This window comes from Montipora foliosa, unplaced genomic scaffold (genome assembly GCF_036669935.1).
Source record: "Montipora foliosa isolate CH-2021 unplaced genomic scaffold, ASM3666993v2 scaffold_456, whole genome shotgun sequence".
NCBI lineage: Eukaryota > Metazoa > Cnidaria > Anthozoa > Scleractinia > Acroporidae > Montipora > Montipora foliosa.
This window is the reverse complement of record NW_027179763.1, coordinates 197,754-221,075: the sequence shown is the minus strand read 5'-3', so window position 1 is coordinate 221,075 and position 23,322 is coordinate 197,754. Positions and strand designations below refer to the sequence as shown.

The window sequence follows — 23,322 nt, the reverse complement described above, 5'->3', positions numbered from 1 at the left end:
AGGGTGACCATCTTCCGAGGACAACTTTTCTCCATATCAACAGGGCCTAAGACTTGATCCAAGTCGAACTATTAAAACACATACCGATAGGCATTTTATAGGTTGCAACCGGCGAACTTTTGATAAACCGAACTCAGTGCAACATGCAGGGCTAATTCAACAGTTTCCCATATAATTTAATTAGGTAATAAATATTCGACACTCAAAATCATCGTGAACAGGGCATACAGATCCAAAACCATTTGGTAACTTAGACAGGACACGCATGATGATAGAGCGCAATTTACAGACATTTTATGAGACATGACCAAACGGCGTAAAATCTTTGTAAATTTTCGATTTATAGACATTTTTGAAAGATTTTATAAAGTCTGTAAGTTTCAAGTATTTCCTCTTGTTGTAGCTCCAATAATTTATAAACATTTTACAGACATTTTATAGAGCTTTACTCAACAAAACTCTGTAAAATATCTGTAAAATAAATTTACAAAGATTTTATATTTATGGGGTTAAGTGTTAAAGTCTGTAAATTTATTATTTACAGACATTTTATGAAGTCTGTAAATGGTCCAACTTTTCCAGTGAAAGTTACTGTAGGAGAAGCACAAGTTTCGAGACACTGTGGAAAATGAAATCTTCTACTACCGTTCTTTCCCACAATTTGAGCATCACAACTTCGCCAGCGAATCATGGACCAGGTGATGACAGTCAGTGCTTCCATCTCCCAGATGCTAAATTCGACGTATTCCATCAACGAACCGAAACTAATCTCGTAACAGGTGTCTTAAATGCCGTGTTGTCGCCTTTCGCTGTCATGGCGAATCTGCTCATAGTATTGATCATTTTGACAAGGAAATCCCTTCAATCGCCTTGCAATATCCTTCTTGCTTGCCTGGCGATCTCGGACCTCCAAGTTGGCATCCTAGTTCAACCGAGCTATGTGGCCTACAGACTGCTCGAAAACGCGCACGGCTTCGTTCCCTGCTCGGTGAGAATGCTTTACTCGTCGGGATTTTACGTTTACTACGGAGTGTCATTCACGACATTGAGTGCTGTAAGCTGTGAAAGACTCATAGCTTTAAAATATCACCTAAGATACTCTGCAATTGTCCGACCTCGGCGAGTTTTGAAAACGGCTTTGTTCATTTGGTTGATAAACATACTGTTCACATTTTTGCAATGGGCGCAGAATGACGTTTTTCGAGGTATTCATCTGGTAATGTGGTCCTTTTTCCTCGTAACTACTGTTATAATCCAAATCACAATCCTGAAAACAGTAATTCGCCACCAAAGACAAATTAAAAAACACCACCCCACGTCCACGTCCGCAATGCGACAAATGCAAATCAAGCTGGCAATAAATGTTATGTACTGTTTAATCCTCCTGTTCTAGTTGTCACCCTTAGCCATCAATTCCTCTTCGGCAACATAGACAATTACAATTTTTACAGCTGGTCTGAAACAGCGGCATTTTTCAATTCTTCCCTCAATCCTTTAGTCTGTGTGTGGAGAGTTAAAGCCATTAGGAAGTTAATTGCTGAAGGTTTCTCGAAGAAATCGCAACGAAAAGACGCTTTTGTTGTGAAATTTCGGAAAATAACACCGTCGTCTAAAAACGGTTAGGAAAACGAGCTTGCCATAATATGATTGAGCCATAATAAATATCTGAATATCTTAAACTAACTATTTAAGCCTTCTTCTTCCTTATAGGCTTACGTGGTGGAAGTGTGATAAAGCTAATTTTCCTTCCTGCTACTTCGCAGCCTGTGGATATGCTAGCCAGTGAGCCATACTCACAGAGCTATAAGCAGACGCCAAAAGTAAACGTTATTCCAAACTCTATAGGTGATTATGTGGAGTTAACGGCCCGACGATTTAGGGCCTTTTTTCTTGAGCTCACTCAGGACAACTCTAGTTTAAGTCCCATACTGTGTGACTACCAGCCAAACTTGAAGCTACTGTATCTTTAATATTAGTTTCATTGTACATGGAAAGCGCCTATGCATGGGCAGTGGTCAGTTAAGGCATAATATTTTATCTTCCTTCCTTGGAATCGAAACCAGAAAAGCGAATGATTCAACTCTTGCACCCAGTTAACCAGATTTCTAGTGAAGAGCCTTGTCATCTCAGAACTTTACTAGGGTTCGCTATTTTTTTCTTTCTTTCCACCGGCCTTTTTGCAAGACCGCCACCCTCTGGACTTTTCTACGAAAACCGAATAAGTGTGAAGCTAGGTCATACTGAGGAACATTTTCTCGTAATAACGCTACGTAGGAAGTTCAAACTGAACCAACTAACTTAAAGTAGCGAGTCACCATATTTGTTTTTTGAATGAAGCTTTTAAAAATTGATATTCTCTGAAATAACTTTTGGTTAATTACTGAAAAACGCATGGGCAATATTAGAGCAAAATTTTGCATCGAACAATTAATCTCGCCGATATAAGAAGCCATAGACTGAAATTTCTCTAGTAAGCCCTACTTTTAAAGGCTACAATTTTTCAAGACAATTTGCCCATAATTTGAAAAAGCTTTTATTTGGTAGCCAAAAATTAAAATGTTTGTATTTGGCAGGCAAATAAGAACTTTAATGAAAAATTCTCATGTCATGTCAAGTTCTCATGTTAGCCTCATGTTTGTCACCGCAGTTTGCGTTCGATTTCTAATGAAGGTTCTTCGGCCAAAGACGAAAAGTATCTTTCCTCCAAAGGAGTGGTTTTTCAAAGACACAATCAACATTGCTTTGCTTTGATAAACAGAGGCAACAGCAAATCGAAAGTGGTTGTGACCAGGGGCCCGTTTCACGAAAGCTCCGAAACTTTACGGGCCATTTTCGGGTGTCACAATGTCTTCTGTATCTCAAGAACAGAGAGGATTTAAGTCGTCAAACCTTAGAGACATGTTTCTTTTAACTGGCTTAAAAACATGTTAAAAGATCGGCTTTCCAAAACAAGTGCATGGTTAGCAGTTTCACAAACGGTCAGTGTAAAACGCAGACTGCAGACCGGGGGTAAAATGCAGACTGAGGTTATAATTTAACTGTTGAAAAAGCCCAAACCCATTAGAAATGCTACCAGTTAAGCCTAAATATTGTTTTAGGCCTAAGGTTAGCATTTCTAAGGGGATTGGGCTTTTTCAGCAGTTACGTTATAACCTCAGTCTGCATTTTACCCCTTGTCTGCAGTCTGCCTTTTACACTGACCGGTTTCACAAATGGCTTTTCGGGCCCGAAAACGTTTGGGGACTTTCGAGAAACCAGAACGGATCTGCCACAGTCAGGTGGGACACTCTATGACAAATACACAACAATGCATTACACTGACAAGGTGAAGATACTTCATGACCACGATGGCCATTAAAAACTAACAAATCCCGAACAAGTGCTCCGGATTAAATAGTTCTAAGGAGTTACTAAACACTTCAAACGATATACTTAGGGAGCATGAAACGATCGATTAACGTCTCCCTGTTCGGCCCCAAAGTTTTTTTGTTATGTATTTACCATGAAGTGTCCTACCTGACTGTGGGGGTTCCTGTGGGGGTTCAGTGTCAACCGTTCGGAAATGCGCTCTTACACTTTGCTTCCGATTCCTCCCCGGTCCTTCACGGCCACAGAATACAAACTGAACGCCCGCCTGATATCAAGCCCACAATGGGCCCTTTGCCGGATAGTGATCACATGGTACAAATCCGCCATACTGGGACGCAAATTGCGCACTGGGACATCTAAAACAAAGCTAGTTAATCTAAATTTTCTTTGTTTTAGATGTCCCAGTGGGCAATTTGCGTCGTCCCAGTATGGCGGTTTTTGTACCATGTGATCACTATCCTGCAAAGGGCCCATTTAATGCAGTTTCATTATTTTATTTCATTTCATTTGTGCATAAGGGAAAAAGCCTTCAAGTTGCAAGAGGACCGTAATAAAATGCTGGGCTTAATAGACCGAATGCATAAATGGCGGCCAAAAAAATATTCTTTTGCTTATGTGCTAGTTGGCCTCACTAGCCTCGTTTGCATGGATAAATACAAAAGAAAGGTTGCTTGAGAGCGAGGCTAGTGAGTCTCATTAGCACATAAACAAAAGACATTTTTGGCCGCCATTTATGCATTCGGTCAATAAAAGCCCATTCGAACGCAACTCAACGTCCGGTAAGCTTGTCTTCATTCTGGATACATTCTTTGATCCATAATATGTTATTTCTGGCGTATGAGCCTGCGAAGAAGCCAGAAATAAATATTTCGACGGCACGAGATACAACAGGGCCTGGGTTCTAGGCCGGGTGCACCATGGGTAGCCATATCGGGGGTATATAAAGCTGCGTATAACACGTGTACCTCATCTAGGCTTCTGAACCAATCTCTCCTTGGATTTTTCTTTAATTTGTGTTTTTTGCTTTTATTTTATGTCCTCCTTAAGAGCAGGCTATTCTCGATTACATTGTAAAGTCCCGTAGGAAGGGCTTTGAGCTTGAGCCTTGGTTCCTACCCAGATTTCCTGCACATTTTTTCCCCACAGGGGTTTTTTCTGGCAGGTTTTTTCTGGCCTCCGTTCAAACCGCATTTCCTTTGTTAGCGGTTGCTCAGCTCTACTAGTTTTTTGTACTTTAGGTTTATATTGTATTTTACTTATATTGTACGTCGGAGTTGAAGATCCCCAGCCTAACTGGCAGCCTGACTGGCACAAAGCTTGAGAGCTCATATGGGGATGTAGGCCAAGATGGCCTGTTTATATTATCACGGTTTAATGTAACGTCGGAATTGATGTTCCCCAGCCTAACTGGCAATAAAATGTTCTTTTTTTCTCTTTGCTGACAACCCCAATTTCTTCTTTAAGCATTGTGATCCAAGCGCCTTAATTGAAGAATTGACTTAATATTGAGCTTGAAACTGTCTCGCACTCAGTCTGGTTTAGGTATGACTCTTAATATTGAGAAAACCAAACTCATAGCTTTTAGACCTACAGTCTGTGACAAAATTCGTTGGAACAGTCCACGACTATACAGATCTGAAGCTTTCGCAGCTCACTCTCCCCTCACAATGTTGGTTTAACGCCAGTTTCTGAGCCCAATTGTCAAAACAACATTGTAGGAGGGCAAGGTATTGTAAAGTGTTTCAACAATTTTGTCCGGGACTGTATTTTTGAGGAATTTCAGTTATGAAAAGAATTGGCGGGAAATGTGCTACATGTTAGGAGAAGGAAACCCTTGATTTCTAGCGGCCTAGAGTGTGATGTTGCGCCACATTTGTGATAAATTCGACAATAAATGAAACATACATCATGTTCAGGTTTCTTTGAATTTGGTTGGTTGTTTCTCGTTAAAAAAAAAAACGCCATTTCATAGAGGGTTGACTGTGGCTGAGCATGTTCTGCTTAGGAATGACCTTAACCAGGATGAATTTACAGAGGCCGTTCGAGTTTTGTTCCGTGAAGGAAAATATCGTAATATCTTGTTAACGGGGGTTGCTGGTTGCGGCGAAACACTTTATAATTCCTCTAAACTCTGTTTTCGAACCGTTTTGTAATCCTGGTACGACCACGATCGCTTTGGTTGATACTGTAAGTACAGACAGCGATGAAGTGATTTTCTCAAATGACGTTCGTTGGTGTCCCTAAATTAACGCACGGCACGATTTGTCACTTCTTTTGGCAGGTCACAAAGTGCATTTACCTAGACTCAAAACACATTCCGCACGGGATGTTGACTTTTCACCCGATTCTCCAATATTTTGCACCAGCAAGGAAGAGTTCACCTTTGTTAGATGCGCGATCGCTGGTCGAAAGTCTTTTCATTCATTTCATGCGGCACAAATTCCCGAAAAGGAACAACAGTGTATTTCCCCATGCTCCCGTTTTATTCGGCCTTGATCTTCTCACAAAGGTAATTAGCGTGCATCTGTAATTCAACGAGTCACCAACGAGTCACCATTTTTAAGAAAGCTGTTTTGGTGAGAAATATCCACAATTGAACCACGATGATAAAACAGTCAGAAAGGGCGGTAAACACAGAAGTTGAATCGATTGTTTTGGACACTATAGGAGAGAAAATAGCTATTTTTGAGGCAAATGTGCATGGTGACGCTGTCAATGCACTGAGAAAAAGTATCCTGCTAAATTTAATTAATACAGTGGTGACTCGTGCACACTAACACAATGTCGTTGTTTTCTTCTCTTGTTGGTTTTGTGTAGCGAAATTCGACTCGAAAAAATGTTAAGCGATATCAAATTAGCCTACAATGGAGCTGTTATGAAAAAACAGTCAGTAGAAAGCGTCTAATACTGTTACGTTTTTAAACTGCGTGTCACCATTTTGGTACAAAGTTGCTCACGCAATGAACTAAAGTAAACAAGTTTGTACACCACGTGTCATAAGTTTCTATCCTTGTGCGAAATTTGTGTTTTTGATAACTATAACTTGTGTTTCCTGCATTTCCATGTCTCCTACCGACAGAAATTGTCGAAGAGTTATAAAATAAAAACTGTACTAACATAAAAAGTATTCTTTTAAATTTTCCGGGTCTTACGAAGTTCTACTCGCGTAACATTGGGCCGAGTAACACATATATGTGCAAACTAATTTTAAGCCGTAACAATATTTGACAGTTGGCGATGCATCGTCATTTTATGTAAAATACCGCATCAGTTAGTATTTTATACGACCTCCTGAAGGAAACTACATTAAGGTAAAAGGCAATATCCTTCGTCCATATATATTCAGTACGTTGTCATCTCATTTTTAGAGCAAACCTCAATCTTTTTAGCACATCCAAGAAGTCGAAAGTCCTTTTTTGTTGATTGTAGGTAGTAATATCCTTTAGAAGTTAGAAAGCGACAAACTTTTCTTACAGATACAGCAATTGTAGAAACCCCGCCTTCTTCGCCTCCCTTGCCTTCTATAACATAACTTCCACGGCGTCCTGAATTAAACAATAGGGAGCTTACGAAACGACGACGCCGACGGCAACGACGACGCTACAAAACAATAGGTTTGGTGAGCAAAAACAATGGCTCTGCACGTGCGTTTTACATTTTGCTACATTTCTTTGCCGTCATCTCCTAAATGACGACGTGAAATGACCAAATTCAAGGTTCTGTGGAGGACGTTAGCACATGACGATGAATTTTCAGTTCTCTCTGTACACTTGTAACCCACTCATACCAGTTTAATTCCACCACAGTTACTACACAATTTTAACGCGAAACGACATGAAATAGTTTCGTAGTGATATGAATAACGCGAACTCGCATTTTTAAATGAAGTCCTTGTAGCCGTCGTCGTCCTCGTTTCGTAAGCTCCCTAATGGCTGGATAGGTTTTCTCTTAACTGTTAAACCTTTGTATGTGCTTTCCGTTCCAGGAAAATCGTCATTGATTAATCTCCAAGCGCTTTTAGGAGAAATGTAGCGCATTTTAGCTACTTTACGAAGAGAAAACCTTTGAATGCGAGATAAAACAAATACGCTCGTGCCCTTGTCACGCTATCACTGGCAGCAAGAAAAACCATATTTCAGATCATGACTCTCTTCTTAGCTAAATCTAAACAATTTCGCTTATTTTATCATTGTTCATATATAACAAAAGAAATTCGAACACTGTACATCAAACTCAGTTAGGAATAAAAAAGTTACACAGCGCTATCGTACCGGTTATGAAGGCGACTGCAAAGTTGTGTCATTTATGACCCTGTCAGCACGTCCTATAAATAGTTTAAATTCCTCACAAATACAGTCTGTGACAAAATTCGTTGGAACAGTCCACGACTATACAGATCTGAAGCTTTCGCAGCTCACTCTCCCCTCACAATGTTGTTTTAACGCCAGTTTCTGAGCCCAATTGTCAAAACAACATTGTAGGAGGGCAAGGTATTGTAAAGTGTTTCAACAATTTTGTCCGGGACTGTATTTTTGAGGAATTTCAGTTATGAAAAGAATTGGCGGGAAATGTGCTACATTTTAGGAGAAGGAAACCCTTGATTTCTAGCGGCCTAGAGTGTGATGTTGCGCCACATTTGTGATAAATTCGACAATAAATGAAACATACATCATGTTCAGGTTTCTTTGAATTTGGTTGGTTGTTTCTCGTTAAAAAAAAAAAACGCCATTTCATAGAGGGTTGACTGTGGCTGAGCATGTTCTGCTTAGGAATGACCTTAACCAGGATGAATTTACAGAGGCCGTTCGAGTTTTGTTCCGTGAAGGAAAATATCGTAATATCTTGTTAACGGGGGTTGCTGGTTGCGGCGAAACACTTTATAATTCCTCTAAACTCTGTTTTCGAACCGTTTTGTAATCCTGGTACGACCACGATCGCTTTGGTTGATACTGTAAGTACAGACAGCGATGAAGTGATTTTCTCAAATGACGTTCGTTGGTGTCCCTAAATTAACGCACGGCACGATTTGTCACTTCTTTTGGCAGGTCACAAAGTGCATTTACCTAGACTCAAAACACATTCCGCACGGGATGTTGACTTTTCACCCGATTCTCCAATATTTTGCACCAGCAAGGAAGAGTTCACCTTTGTTAGATGCGCGATCGCTGGTCGAAAGTCTTTTCATTCATTTCATGCGGCACAAATTCCCGAAAAGGAACAACAGTGTATTTCCCCATGCTCCCGTTTTATTCGGCCTTGATCTTCTCACAAAGGTAATTAGCGTGCATCTGTAATTCAACGAGTCACCAACGAGTCACCATTTTTAAGAAAGCTGTTTTGGTGAGAAATATCCACAATTGAACCACGATGATAAAACAGTCAGAAAGGGCGGTAAACACAGAAGTTGAATCGATTGTTTTGGACACTATAGGAGAGAAAATAGCTATTTTTGAGGCAAATGTGCATGGTGACGCTGTCAATGCACTGAGAAAAAGTATCCTGCTAAATTTAATTAATACAGTGGTGACTCGTGCACACTAACACAATGTCGTTGTTTTCTTCTCTTGTTGGTTTTGTGTAGCGAAATTCGACTCGAAAAAATGTTAAGCGATATCAAATTAGCCTACAATGGAGCTGTTATGAAAAAACAGTCAGTAGAAAGCGTCTAATACTGTTACGTTTTTAAACTGCGTGTCACCATTTTGGTACAAAGTTGCTCACGCAATGAACTAAAGTAAACAAGTTTGTACACCACGTGTCATAAGTTTCTATCCTTGTGCGAAATTTGTGTTTTTGATAACTATAACTTGTGTTTCCTGCATTTCCATGTCTCCTACCGACAGAAATTGTCGAAGAGTTATAAAATAAAAACTGTACTAACATAAAAAGTATTCTTTTAAATTTTCCGGGTCTTACGAAGTTCTACTCGCGTAACATTGGGCCGAGTAACACATATATGTGCAAACTAATTTTAAGCCGTAACAATATTTGACAGTTGGCGATGCATCGTCATTTTATGTAAAATACCGCATCAGTTAGTATTTTATACGACCTCCTGAAGGAAACTACATTAAGGTAAAAGGCAATATCCTTCGTCCATATATATTCAGTACGTTGTCATCTCATTTTTAGAGCAAACCTCAATCTTTTTAGCACATCCAAGAAGTCGAAAGTCCTTTTTTGTTGATTGTAGGTAGTAATATCCTTTAGAAGTTAGAAAGCGACAAACTTTTCTTACAGATACAGCAATTGTAGAAACCCCGCCTTCTTCGCCTCCCTTGCCTTCTATAACATAACTTCCACGGCGTCCTGAATTAAACAATAGGGAGCTTACGAAACGACGACGCCGACGGCAACGACGACGCTACAAAACAATAGGTTTGGTGAGCAAAAACAATGGCTCTGCACGTGCGTTTTACATTTTGCTACATTTCTTTGCCGTCATCTCCTAAATGACGACGTGAAATGACCAAATTCAAGGTTCTGTGGAGGACGTTAGCACATGACGATGAATTTTCAGTTCTCTCTGTACACTTGTAACCCACTCATACCAGTTTAATTCCACCACAGTTACTACACAATTTTAACGCGAAACGACATGAAATAGTTTCGTAGTGATATGAATAACGCGAACTCGCATTTTTAAATGAAGTCCTTGTAGCCGTCGTCGTCCTCGTTTCGTAAGCTCCCTAATGGCTGGATAGGTTTTCTCTTAACTGTTAAACCTTTGTATGTGCTTTCCGTTCCAGGAAAATCGTCATTGATTAATCTCCAAGCGCTTTTAGGAGAAATGTAGCGCATTTTAGCTACTTTACGAAGAGAAAACCTTTGAATGCGAGATAAAACAAATACGCTCGTGCCCTTGTCACGCTATCACTGGCAGCAAGAAAAACCATATTTCAGATCATGACTCTCTTCTTAGCTAAATCTAAACAATTTCGCTTATTTTATCATTGTTCATATATAACAAAAGAAATTCGAACACTGTACATCAAACTCAGTTAGGAATAAAAAAGTTACACAGCGCTATCGTACCGGTTATGAAGGCGACTGCAAAGTTGTGTCATTTATGACCCTGTCAGCACGTCCTATAAATAGTTTAAATTCCTCACAAATACAGTCTGTGACAAAATTCGTTGGAACAGTCCACGACTATACAGATCTGAAGCTTTCGCAGCTCACTCTCCCCTCACAATGTTGTTTTAACGCCAGTTTCTGAGCCCAATTGTCAAAACAACATTGTAGGAGGGCAAGGTATTGTAAAGTGTTTCAACAATTTTGTCCGGGACTGTATTTTTGAGGAATTTCAGTTATGAAAAGAATTGGCGGGAAATGTGCTACATTTTAGGAGAAGGAAACCCTTGATTTCTAGCGGCCTAGAGTGTGATGTTGCGCCACATTTGTGATAAATTCGACAATAAATGAAACATACATCATGTTCAGGTTTCTTTGAATTTGGTTGGTTGTTTCTCGTTAAAAAAAAAAACGCCATTTCATAGAGGGTTGACTGTGGCTGAGCATGTTCTGCTTAGGAATGACCTTAACCAGGATGAATTTACAGAGGCCGTTCGAGTTTTGTTCCGTGAAGGAAAATATCGTAATATCTTGTTAACGGGGGTTGCTGGTTGCGGCGAAACACTTTATAATTCCTCTAAACTCTGTTTTCGAACCGTTTTGTAATCCTGGTACGAGCACGATCGCTTTGGTTGATACTGTAAGTACAGACAGCGATGAAGTGATTTTCTCAAATGACGTTCGTTGGTGTCCCTAAATTAACGCACGGCACGATTTGTCACTTCTTTTGGCAGGTCACAAAGTGCATTTACCTAGACTCAAAACACATTCCGCACGGGATGTTGACTTTTCACCCGATTCTCCAATATTTTGCACCAGCAAGGAAGAGTTCACCTTTGTTAGATGCGCGATCGCTGGTCGAAAGTCTTTTCATTCATTTCATGCGGCACAAATTCCCGAAAAGGAACAACAGTGTATTTCCCCATGCTCCCGTTTTATTCGGCCTTGATCTTCTCACAAAGGTAATTAGCGTGCATCTGTAATTCAACGAGTCACCAACGAGTCACCATTTTTAAGAAAGCTTTTTTGGTGAGAAATATCCACAATTGAACCACGATGATAAAACAGTCAGAAAGGGCGGTAAACACAGAAGTTGAATCGATTGTTTTGGACACTATAGGAGAGAAATAGCTATTTTTGAGGCAAATGTGCATGGTGACGCTGTCAATGCACTGAGAAAAAGTATCCTGCTAAATTTAATTAATACAGTGGTGACTCGTGCACACTAACACAATGTCGTTGTTTTCTTCTCTTGTTGGTTTTGTGTAGCGAAATTCGACTCGAAAAAATGTTAAGCGATATCAAATTAGCCTACAATGGAGCTGTTATGAAAAAACAGTCAGTAGAAAGCGTCTAATACTGTTACGTTTTTAAACTGCGTGTCACCATTTTGGTACAAAGTTGCTCACGCAATGAACTAAAGTAAACAAGTTTGTACACCACGTGTCATAAGTTTCTATCCTTGTGCGAAATTTGTGTTTTTGATAACTATAACTTGTGTTTCCTGCATTTCCATGTCTCCTACCGACAGAAATTGTCGAAGAGTTATAAAATAAAAACTGTACTAACATAAAAAGTATTCTTTTAAATTTTCCGGGTCTTACGAAGTTCTACTCGCGTAACATTGGGCCGGGTAACACATATATGTGCAAACTAATTTTAAGCCGTAACAATATTTGACAGTTGGCGATGCATCGTCATTTTATGTAAAATACCGCATCAGTTAGTATTTTATACGACCTCCTGAAGGAAACTACATTAAGGTAAAAGGCAATATCCTTCGTCCATATATATTCAGTACGTTGTCATCTCATTTTTAGAGCAAACCTCAATCTTTTTAGCACATCCAAGAAGTCGAAAGTCCTTTTTTGTTGATTGTAGGTAGTAATATCCTTTAGAAGTTAGAAAGCGACAAACTTTTCTTACAGATACAGCAATTGTAGAAACCCCGCCTTCTTCGCCTCCCTTGCCTTCTATAACATAACTTCCACGGCGTCCTGAATTAAACAATAGGGAGCTTACGAAACGACGACGCCGACGGCAACGACGACGCTACAAAACAATAGGTTTGGTGAGCAAAAACAATGGCTCTGCACGTGCGTTTTACATTTTGCTACATTTCTTTGCCGTCATCTCCTAAATGACGACGTGAAATGACCAAATTCAAGGTTCTGTGGAGGACGTTAGCACATGACGATGAATTTTCAGTTCTCTCTGTACACTTGTAACCCACTCATACCAGTTTAATTCCACCACAGTTACTACACAATTTTAACGCGAAACGACATGAAATAGTTTCGTAGTGATATGAATAACGCGAACTCGCATTTTTAAATGAAGTCCTTGTAGCCGTCGTCGTCCTCGTTTCGTAAGCTCCCTAATGGCTGGATAGGTTTTCTCTTAACTGTTAAACCTTTGTATGTGCTTTCCGTTCCAGGAAAATCGTCATTGATTAATCTCCAAGCGCTTTTAGGAGAAATGTAGCGCATTTTAGCTACTTTACGAAGAGAAAACCTTTGAATGCGAGATAAAACAAATACGCTCGTGCCCTTGTCACGCTATCACTGGCAGCAAGAAAAACCATATTTCAGATCATGACTCTCTTCTTAGCTAAATCTAAACAATTTCGCTTATTTTATCATTGTTCATATATAACAAAAGAAATTCGAACACTGTACATCAAACTCAGTTAGGAATAAAAAAGTTACGCAGCGCTATCGTACCGGTTATGAAGGCGACTGCAAAGTTGTGTCACTTATGACCCTGTCAGCACGTCCTATAAATAGTTTAAATTCCTCACAAATACAGTCTGTGACAAAATTCGTTGGAACAGTCCACGACTATACAGATCTGAAGCTTTCGCAGCTCACTCTCCCCTCACAATGTTGTTTTAACGCCAGTTTCTGAGCCCAATTGTCAAAACAACATTGTAGGAGGGCAAGGTATTGTAAAGTGTTTCAACAATTTTGTCCGGGGCTGTAGGCCGAGTGATTTAGGTCATGTAATTGAACAAGTTTAAAGTACAGAGTTTCTAGCTAGGTATTGTTGTTGATCAGGTTATTAATCTGAAGACTCATGTAGACTTTCAGACATAGTTTGGTGTTATTCTGATTTGAAGAAATTTGAATGTAGCTCAGAGAGTGACAAATGATTCAAAGAGCCAACTTTTCGACACTCATGTGGAGTGTCTTCATCAGGGGTAATCCATCGTTATCGCAAATGGGATAGGTGTCACATACTGAAACCAGTTTCTAAAGACGATAATTTCGAAATTAGAGATCTGGCAACATTATTTACTTTGCATTTACGCGCGGACATCACGTTAAAGTGCCGATGTGTCGCGGCATTGTGGGCGATGAATCGGGTGATTCTACAAAGTCAGACACTACTTGCAGTCTAAGTCACTCTTGGCTTCGCATTATGCGCTAATTTATTTCTCTTGATGTATTGTATGGTTCTCTACATACATATCTAACCTGCAAAAAAGACCGTTAAGTCCAAAACTTAAGGTCGTACACACGTTGGAGCTTGCTCCCGCAGCACGCTCCTGCAACACACTCCCGGAGCAAAGCTTCCTCGTCTGCACCAACGATTTCTAGCGAAAAAATATGTTGCGCAACAAAACTTTAGCTGCCGAATTTTGCTCCCTTATATCAAACTGGTTTGATATGAGGGAGCAAGCTCCAGGGGCAAATCTGTTGCACGAGTCTGTTTCAGGAGCAAGCTCCCTCGTGTGTACTGAAATTTGCTTGCCATGACATGGCGTGTCTCCAGTTGGCCAATCAAATTGGCGTAATTTTTTCATTCACAACAGTTCCCATGCCCCAATCGGGTTGTTTCATCATTCAGCTCCCTCGTCGTGTCCTTCGTGTGTACTGGTTGGGGTACTTACCCAAAAGCGTGTTTCGGGAGCGTGTTTCAGGAGCAAGCTCCCTCGAGTGTACCGGCCTTTACACTCAAAGTGAACAACTTTTCAAGAGCACCCAAGGAGTAAATTAAGCCAAAAGCCTTTGGGAGACGTTTCTAGGCTCCTTGTAATGTATAAAGACTGTCTAAAGAGATTTTTTTCATCACCTAGCAGAATTTGATCCGTTCGGATATCTTAGCTGAAAATTGAAGTGTCCGAAAATTTTAAGGAATGGTGTCTTCATTTCAGAAATTGCTAGCTGAACGTTACCTCCTAAGAACTTCCAACCGAACCATTTGCTCATCCGAAACTGCTAGGTGACATTTTTAAGTGCCAAAAATTGCAAAAATACCCTTTCCGAAAACGTAAGGGACTACTTTTTCTTGGTTGCGAATCTTTTAGATGATGTAATATAAAAAGGAATACTTTTTTATCATAGCAGCACTTAAACACAGCGCCTTCATTATGATATTTTAGGTTCTTTTGTAAAACTGTGATCCTCGCCATTTCGCAAATTAGTGGTGACAGTTATTGTTTGTCCAATAAGATGAATTATGCCTGAAGTTTGACTCCTTATTTATTATCTTTAGGAGAACTGACGCACATGATAACGTTATCATTGTTGTTTATTTATAGACCTTTTCATGGTTTCTGACGCCATCTTGGTTGGTGGGCAAACGCGGCTTAAATTACAGTGAATGTATGGGGTTTTGGCCGAATTCAAGCCTCTGTAACTCCGCTGCAAAAAGGCAGATTTCTAAAATTTTTAAATATTTTTAGTCATCAATGGAAAATTAGATCATTGCACAAAGCACAACGTCTGAAAATTTCTCCTATTTCCAGGGAATTTGCATAATTTTGTTTACAAGGGTTTATATGAAATTTACAATTTTCGTTTACGGTCGTTATAACTTGATTCTGAAAGAAATACTTCACGAAAATAATCTCAAGAGAAGTCCTTTTTGAGAAGTATTCTCGCTATTCACTATTCAATTGTCCTGCCTTTTGAAATTAAAAAAAGCTTCCCTGGCCTTACGGATCAAGCCTCTTTTACAAAATATTTTTTCGATAGGAATTAATTGCATGTCCTTAGAGATGTTGTGGGGAGAGGAGAGAAAATGTTCTGCGACTGTAGTAAATTTGGATTTGGTGTTAGCGTTATCTAAAGTGCGGCGGTGTTCATTAAAACAGTCTTTTAAACGTCGTTTAGTTTCTCCCATGTAAACAAAAACAAATAAATAAATAAATAATAATAATAATAACAATATTAGAAGCTGACAGGATTAAGCATGAGGAGATGAAAGAAACAGTAACCAAAGAATATAAAAGGGGGGGTACGGAAGATTTTAGAAACGAAACTTAATGGGGGTAACCTTGTCAAAGCTTTCAACACGTGGGCTATTCCTCTACTGAGATATTCTGCTGCATTCCTGGACTGGAGAAAGTCAGAGTTACAAGATCTAGATAGAAATACCAGAAAATTACTTACCATGCATAATAGTCTCCATCCAAAGAGTAATGTCGATCGTATCCACATATACCGAGAGAAGAAGATGGACGAGGACTAATTAGTGTTGAAGACTGTGTAGAATCTGCTACCTTGGGTTGAGCGATATTTCAATGATAGTGATGAAAGACTGATAAAGGCTGCTAGAAAGATCAGCGGTGGTCATAATGAAACAGAGGTTGACTATAAGATACGTAAGAGAAACGAAAGAAAGGAACAGTGGAGGGAAAAGGTTATGCACGGACAATTTGTAGGACAGACGGAAGAAATATTAGGGAATGAATCCTGGCTTTGGTTGAAGAAAGGAAGTGTAAAAAGGGAGACTGAGAGTCTTATTATGGAAGCACAAGAACAGGCGTTTGCAACGAGTCTGATGAAAGCTAGAATATATCAAACTCAAGAGGACAGTAAATGTCGAATGTGTAGAAAGGTTGATGAAAGCATAAATCATATCGTGAGTGAATGCCCTAAACTAGCACAAAAGGAATATAAAAGGAGACATGACTGGCTGGGTAAGAAGATTCATTGGGAAGTTTGTAAAGAGGAAGGTTTCATTGTCAATGAAAAGTGGTATGAACATCTACCTGAGCCAGTACTACAGAATGAGGGATGTAAAATATTATAGGATTTTATTACGATACAGACTGATCACCAAATAGAGGCAAGAAGACCGGACATGATTGTTGTTGAAAAGAGAAATTAATGTTACAAAATAATAGATTTTGCAATACCATATGATAGCCGTATTGAGGAGAAAGAAGTCGAGAATGTAGTAAAATACCAGGATCTAGCAAGAGAATTGAGGAAGTTATGGAAAATGAAAACAATTGCAATTCCTATTGTAATCGGAACATTTGGAACAGTTCCAAAGGATTTAAAGAGGAGACTAGAGAATATTGGTATAGAGACCAAGATAGACTAGCTTCAGAAAAGTGTTATTCTGAACACGGCAAGGATTCTTAGAAAGGTCCTAGAAGATTGAGGAGACTTGTTGTCGCCAAGCTTCCTGGAGTACTGAAGTTCCATTGGAAATCCAATGTGCGAAAACAAGATAATAATAACAATAATGATGATAATGACGATGATAAGAAACCCTTACCATAAACAAAAGAAGCTTTCCAATGCCCCGAATACTTTAAACTGGAAGATTTTTCATTCCTGATCTCTGATACTTCCAGGATAGCGAAAATTATAGAAAATATGGGGAAAAAAAAGGAAGAAACTTGACTTAATTGCCTTGCTACTCGTAACAAATACCTTCTTTTCGGTTGATGATGGGCGGCAAAAAATCCAGCGCTAAAGCAAATGACTCGGCGAAATATATGAAGTTTCACTTAAGGTATTTGTATTACTTGGATTATACAAAATGCATTCTTCAGATCTTATTTATTGGCACTATCCGGATGACGACATACAAACACACAAGTTGCATATTAGTTAGGAATAGACAAAACCCACAAACTACTAAAGGAATTCAAGGTTACTAGTGCTTACAAAATAATCGAACAATTAGAGCTCACTTAAAGACAAAAGTCATATTACTTGTTAGCATTTAACCAGTTAAGAACGTTGGCCGGTTCACGATTGGCAGTATCTTCTTATTAAAGCAAATAGAAGATAAGTATTAATTTAAGTACTGTGCCACGTGTTGGTATTGCACAGTCGAATCGCGCATCATGTGGTCTTTTTGTCACGTGCTGATTTTCAATTGTTTTTTTGGTGCAATGCGTCGGTAGATTCATATGGTTGCCCCTCTGTCGGAAGAACGCTCCTTAGGCAAAAATCCAAAAGAGGAGCTATATGGAACATTTTTCTTCTCTGAGGTATTGGGAAAGCAAGAAACAGTTTTCGGAGCGTGAAACGGGATAAAACCCAGTGAACAATTCAAAATGCTTTAGAATTATGCCAATCAAATAATTGTTTAGTTAAATAATTTTGATTAAAACAGGTCTTCTTACAATCAAGTATGAGAAAAAAAAAATGGAAAGAATGCATTAAGGATCAAGAATATTTTTTTTAAATGAAGAATTGCGCACTTCGTGTACAGGAAGAAAGTATGGATTTATTTAATTTCGTCACGTTACCTGTCATTTAAGATTTAAGTCAGGCAAAAACATAGGCAAAAGGAAGAGTGGGGCGTTCAATAGTAAAACTGACAGAACATCTCAATTAAGCTCACCCCCACCCCCAACGAAAACATTCGAAATTAGTGAAAAGAATATAAAACTATAAAATATAATACTATAAAATATAAAACTATAAAATGAAACTTGTTTGTATCCTAATGGCAAGAATCGCCTAACTTTCTCCCTCTAAATATCTTAATACTTAATTGCGATAAATTTATGCCTGAAATGGAATGAAGATAGCATTATCGACGTTATAGTATTCCCTATTAAAATTAGCTTCTCATGACTTCGGGGTTTTAACAGCAAACTAAGGGATTAGTTGTTAATGAATTTTACCCAAAATTAATGCATCTCGACCCACCCTGGTATCTTTATTAAATGCCAAATGGGACAAATAGTGCAGAAACTGTATTGGCATGTCGGAAAATATTCCCTAGGCCTGCCCACATAGGAAGCAGAAAACACAAAAATAATAATAGGTCTCAAAAGAAACCGACTGCCGAATATTTTTTACTGGTATTGCATGTTATTCTAGACTAAAGATAATAATAATAATAACGAGATCTGGGGCCGGTTGCTCGAAGCCTGGTTACCGCTAACCGTTGGTTACGAGGTATCAAAACCTATAGGCTTCCGTGGTTTTTAACGCTGATTAGCGTTAACAACGCTTCGAGCAACCCAGGCTTGCGCTACATAAATTATACAAATCGCTCACAAGGCCATTATGGAATATGGGAACGTAATTTGGCACGGGTCTTTATATTCTTAAGCCCTGGCCAAACTAGCGAACCAAGTTGGATCCAAGATGCAACATTGTTGGATGTAATTGTTGAGGTAGTGGCAAAACACCTTCCAACATCGCTTGACGAATTAAGAAACTGATTCAAGTTCAAGTTGGCGTTAACACTGTATTTATTTAATCAACTTTCAGATTTACAAAAAACGCTCAATCTGAGGTAAGCTTAAAACAGAGTACCAGACTCCTTAAAAATAAGCCACCTATCATTACGTTATATAGAAATCTGTAAAATTAATTAAGTAATACAATTATCTTAAAAATTACTATGAATATAACAAAGATTGGGTAAAAATACCATGAAAGTTAAAAGAAATTAACATTAAACTTATCATAATAAAAAGCTATCAAATTCTTACGAAAAATTGACAAGGTATTTGATTCTCTTATACCAAGAGGTAAATCGTTCCACAGATGACAGATTCGAACAAAAAACGAATTCTTAAAGACGTCAGTCCTGCTGAAAGGAACATCAAGCGTTAAATGGTCAACATTTCTAAGCGGTTTAGTACAAGAACGAAAAGAAACATAATCTAAAATATTTAATTTACATACATTTTTAAGACACTTAAAAAAGAAAACCAGATCAACGAGAATCCCTCGTAGCGTTTGTACTGGTGGAACTGTTGGAGCACTGAAATGACCGATTCAGACGGCCAAAGAAAAAAAAAGAACGATTATGAGAACGTGTAGAAAAAAGTATTTTCACTGCAAGATCAGCGCTGAGGAGATGATGAGAATGAGAACGGATCAATTTGCAAAAATTCTAAACGCTCTCCATAGAGAGAGATCATGATAGAGGGGGCTAAAAGTGTCCCTCAGACATGGCCTTACTTGATTCTCACTGTTTAAGGTTTCTGGCTGTTCATCAATGACCATCTTTGTCCGCTATCTTTGTTGCAAATGATGCTAGAAGACTTGAAAATGAGATAGCGATTCCTGATTCGCTAAAAGCGCGGGCATGACTTGATTCAGGACAACTTTATTGGAAGAGCGGCAAGACACTGCAACATTGTTGCGTCGAGCAGAATTGTTGGGCGTAGTGTTTGATCAAAGCAAACTCTATCCAACCCTTGATCAAACGAAAAGTGTCGGACGACCATCTTCCAACATGGGCGGCCAAACAGTCGCGATAGGGTCGCACCGGTATCGCGAGGTCACAGGTTCAAACTCCGTTGAAGTCCTGCATTTTTCAGGCTTCTCTTCGCAATTGCTAAAATTGCGTCCATAACTGCAAGGTTCGTAGCTTTACTTGATTTTATATCCGCATTTCAGTATATGATTCATTTCATATATCATTTTTTTCATTCAGTCAAACAATGTCGGATTGAACAAAGTTGGAGCGTTGACTCCAACTTTGTTCTATACTTTGGCCAGGACTTTAGAGCGACCTTATCGAATTTGTCCAATATGAGTCTAGTAAAATTGTAACAGATGCTGTGAAAGGCAAGGGAGGGTTAGGCGTTTGATTCACAAATCATTACTTTATTATAAGATTGTTCATAATCTCACTCCTTCCTACCTAGTATATCTATTGCCTACAAGAGTTTGCGAGGGAACTCAACTTTCCTTAAGGTCTGCTCTGAATTTCACTATCTTTCCAGCTCGTACAGAACGTTTAAAACTATCCTTTTCTCCATCAACAACCAAAGAATGGAACAATATTAATGCTCAAGTTAGGTCACGCGACAGTTGGGGACATTTAAGAGGGAGCTGTCCATTCATTCAAGTATGCGCTTGGACGCTTGTGCCTTGAACTATTACTCATATAGAATTGCGGTAAAATTTTCTCCTTTCTGCTTGCGTGGAAAAAGTATTGAAGATATAACGGTCACCTTTTTTTCTTCATTGTGCTATAAATTCTGCCCTGAGAACTAACGTTCTGGCCTCCGCTGCTCGAATTGTTCCTTCCAGATGGGATCGTCTCTCAGAGAAGGAGAAAGTTGGGTTGCTCCTTTTCGGTTCTGTTAATTTGATAATAACAACAGCTGTATTTTGAATTGCGAGAAAGTCATAAAGGATTTATAGTGAATGTTGTTATGAGGGGCATTGGCCAGTTGATAGTGTAAGCTATATTATATGTAACTTTTTTCAGTTACTCCTGGCCTTGGCATGGGGTTTGCATTATGATTGGTTAAATTTAGCATACTAATACTTTTAAACATAAAATACGGTGAGAAATAGCTAGGAGGTAATGAATTTCGTCAAAAAAAGGAAAGACATCTGTTGCTTCCGGGAAGCCCATGCAGCACGTAATTATCAAGGCAGATCCATGTTGTAGGTGCTGTGGTCCATCCTGGTCTTGTTGTAACAGATTACTCCATGTGATAATAATGGATGAACCATTGTGTTTTAAGCAAGTGTAGATATCTCTTTTTATGACGAAACCTCTAATGCGACTCATAATAAAAACTCTACTTACCACCTTTTTGCACGCATAGTTTATGGTTGAGTGCTTTCTCCCAAACCAGGACCGTGACTTGCAGACAAGCTTGTATTCGTCAAGGTCACCTGCTAGTTGCTTGTGGATTAAGATAACACAGTTAGTCCGGATACGGGGCGGTTTATGTTTGGGATAGTCTTTTGCACGAGACTTGTGGAAAGGGGTCACCTTCACTTTTTTACCATGCTGCAGGGATCACGGTTTGTTGAATAGTCATCTTTAAGTAGCTCCATCTTTAAGTAGCATGGACTCTGGTTAACTTTCCTTACTTTTAATTATTTACGTGTCTTCATGGTATTGATGATGATCACTATAACGATAACGATAATGATTATGATGATGATTATGTTGATTATGATGGGCTGATAACATGATTGTGTTCGAATTCCTATCGTAGAGATAGGCACATCAGACAAAGCAGTTGATGGGAATCCTGACCAGGAATTTAAGAATGGACACTGCTCACGTACTTTAAAAGATAATCCAGGCTGGTGGCGAGTGGATTTGAGCAGTCCTGTCCAGGTCTTTGAAGTTCGCATCGTTATTGGGAATTCGCCCTCGTCTGACAGGTCAAATGTTACAAGGAATCAAGACTACAATATAACATTGGATTAGAGAAACACTTGCAGAAATCTGCTGTTGAAACATACTGAACTTAGCCATAAACTTAAGAACAAGAGACTTTTCAAGCTTGACTCCAAGAGAATCATAAGTTAAATGTTTTGTTATTTACTGAAAGATTTACAGATTTCAAAAGCTTTTTCTGTGCTCCAATTAAGAATTGCTTCATGGTTAGTGTGCGTATATGGAGTTATTGGAAGTTATAAGAGCACGATAGAGGCGTAAGAGTGGCTCGAAGCGATTGCCGAGGGCAACTCTAGTATCTTGAGTGCTTTCCGAACTTCCTAAGTGCATCCAATCTCGTTCCAATAGCCTCCGTTACCTTTGTCCAGCGGAACGGGCGCATGAGGCTCTGGAATAATCCAAAACCGGAACCAGAAAACTCCGGTTCCGGTTAAATAACTGCGCGTGCGTTAGGGGAAACGGTTAGAAATCAACAAAAACATCTGCAGTTTACCTTGCCACGAAAGCGCTTATTTTTCACTCGCGAGACAGTACACATGAGTATAAACACATCTCGTAATACACTCGAAACGTTTAAACTGCGGAGAATAAAAAATAACGGGAGCAATTATTTCAGTGGATAATTATGTGGCTAGCCTTACATACTTATGTTTTATCTCTGCCAAGGGACTCATCAGAGACCTTTTGTCTAACTTGTCAAACATCGCGTTTGAAGTCCCGCTAGGATCAAAATGATGGTGGCAATCTTGGAATCCTTATATGAAAAAAGGCCAGATTGCCACCATCATTTGATGCTAGCGAGACTTCAAACGCGACGTTTGACGAGTTAGTCGAAAGGTCTCTGATGAGTCCCTTGGCAGGGATGAAACATACGTATGTAAGGCTAGCCGCATAATTATCCATTGAGAAATTCTTACACTTTTTCAAATTTTTTCAATCAAAAGAATTTTCAGCATCTGGTGTCACGCAAGTGACAACTAGGAAATTTAGAATGCTGTATTTTAACGTAACGGAACTGGTAAGTAATAAAAAGATTTACTTCTAGATTAACTTCGACGTCGTATAGATAAAAATCCGGAAGAAAGCATAATTTTTTAGTTTAGAATTTGAAAATTGCAGGAAATTAAACTTTTTTTAACAGCCAATCAAATATGGCCTCTTTTGGATTTTTCCAGAGTCTCTTCATTTGCGACCGCTGGTCAAGGGAACGATGACTCTGGGAACGATATTAAAGTGGATCCAGAACTTAATATTTGAGTACATGCACAGGATATACTCAAATAGCATGAACCAATTATTTTATAACATATCAACACGAAAAGCCGCTTCAGTGATTAAATTCGTAATTCTTATTATGGGAAACAGAAGCAAGAAAACATTTTATTGGGTAATTGAAAACACACCACCTTGAAAAACAAGTACACTGGAATTGGTGTGAAAAAATGCCCATAACGTTTGATCTCCTCTCAAAAGAACTGACTATCGATAAAAACAAAGCGGAAAAAATATGCC

General features: G+C 39.0%; 1 pseudogene; it reads left to right on the top strand.

Annotated features, from left to right (window-relative positions):
- The first annotated feature begins 597 nt into the window (after positions 1–597).
- LOC137989354 (melanocyte-stimulating hormone receptor-like) lies at positions 598–21,840 on the top strand (annotated as a pseudogene).
- Positions 21,841–23,322: the final 1,482 nt, after the last annotated feature.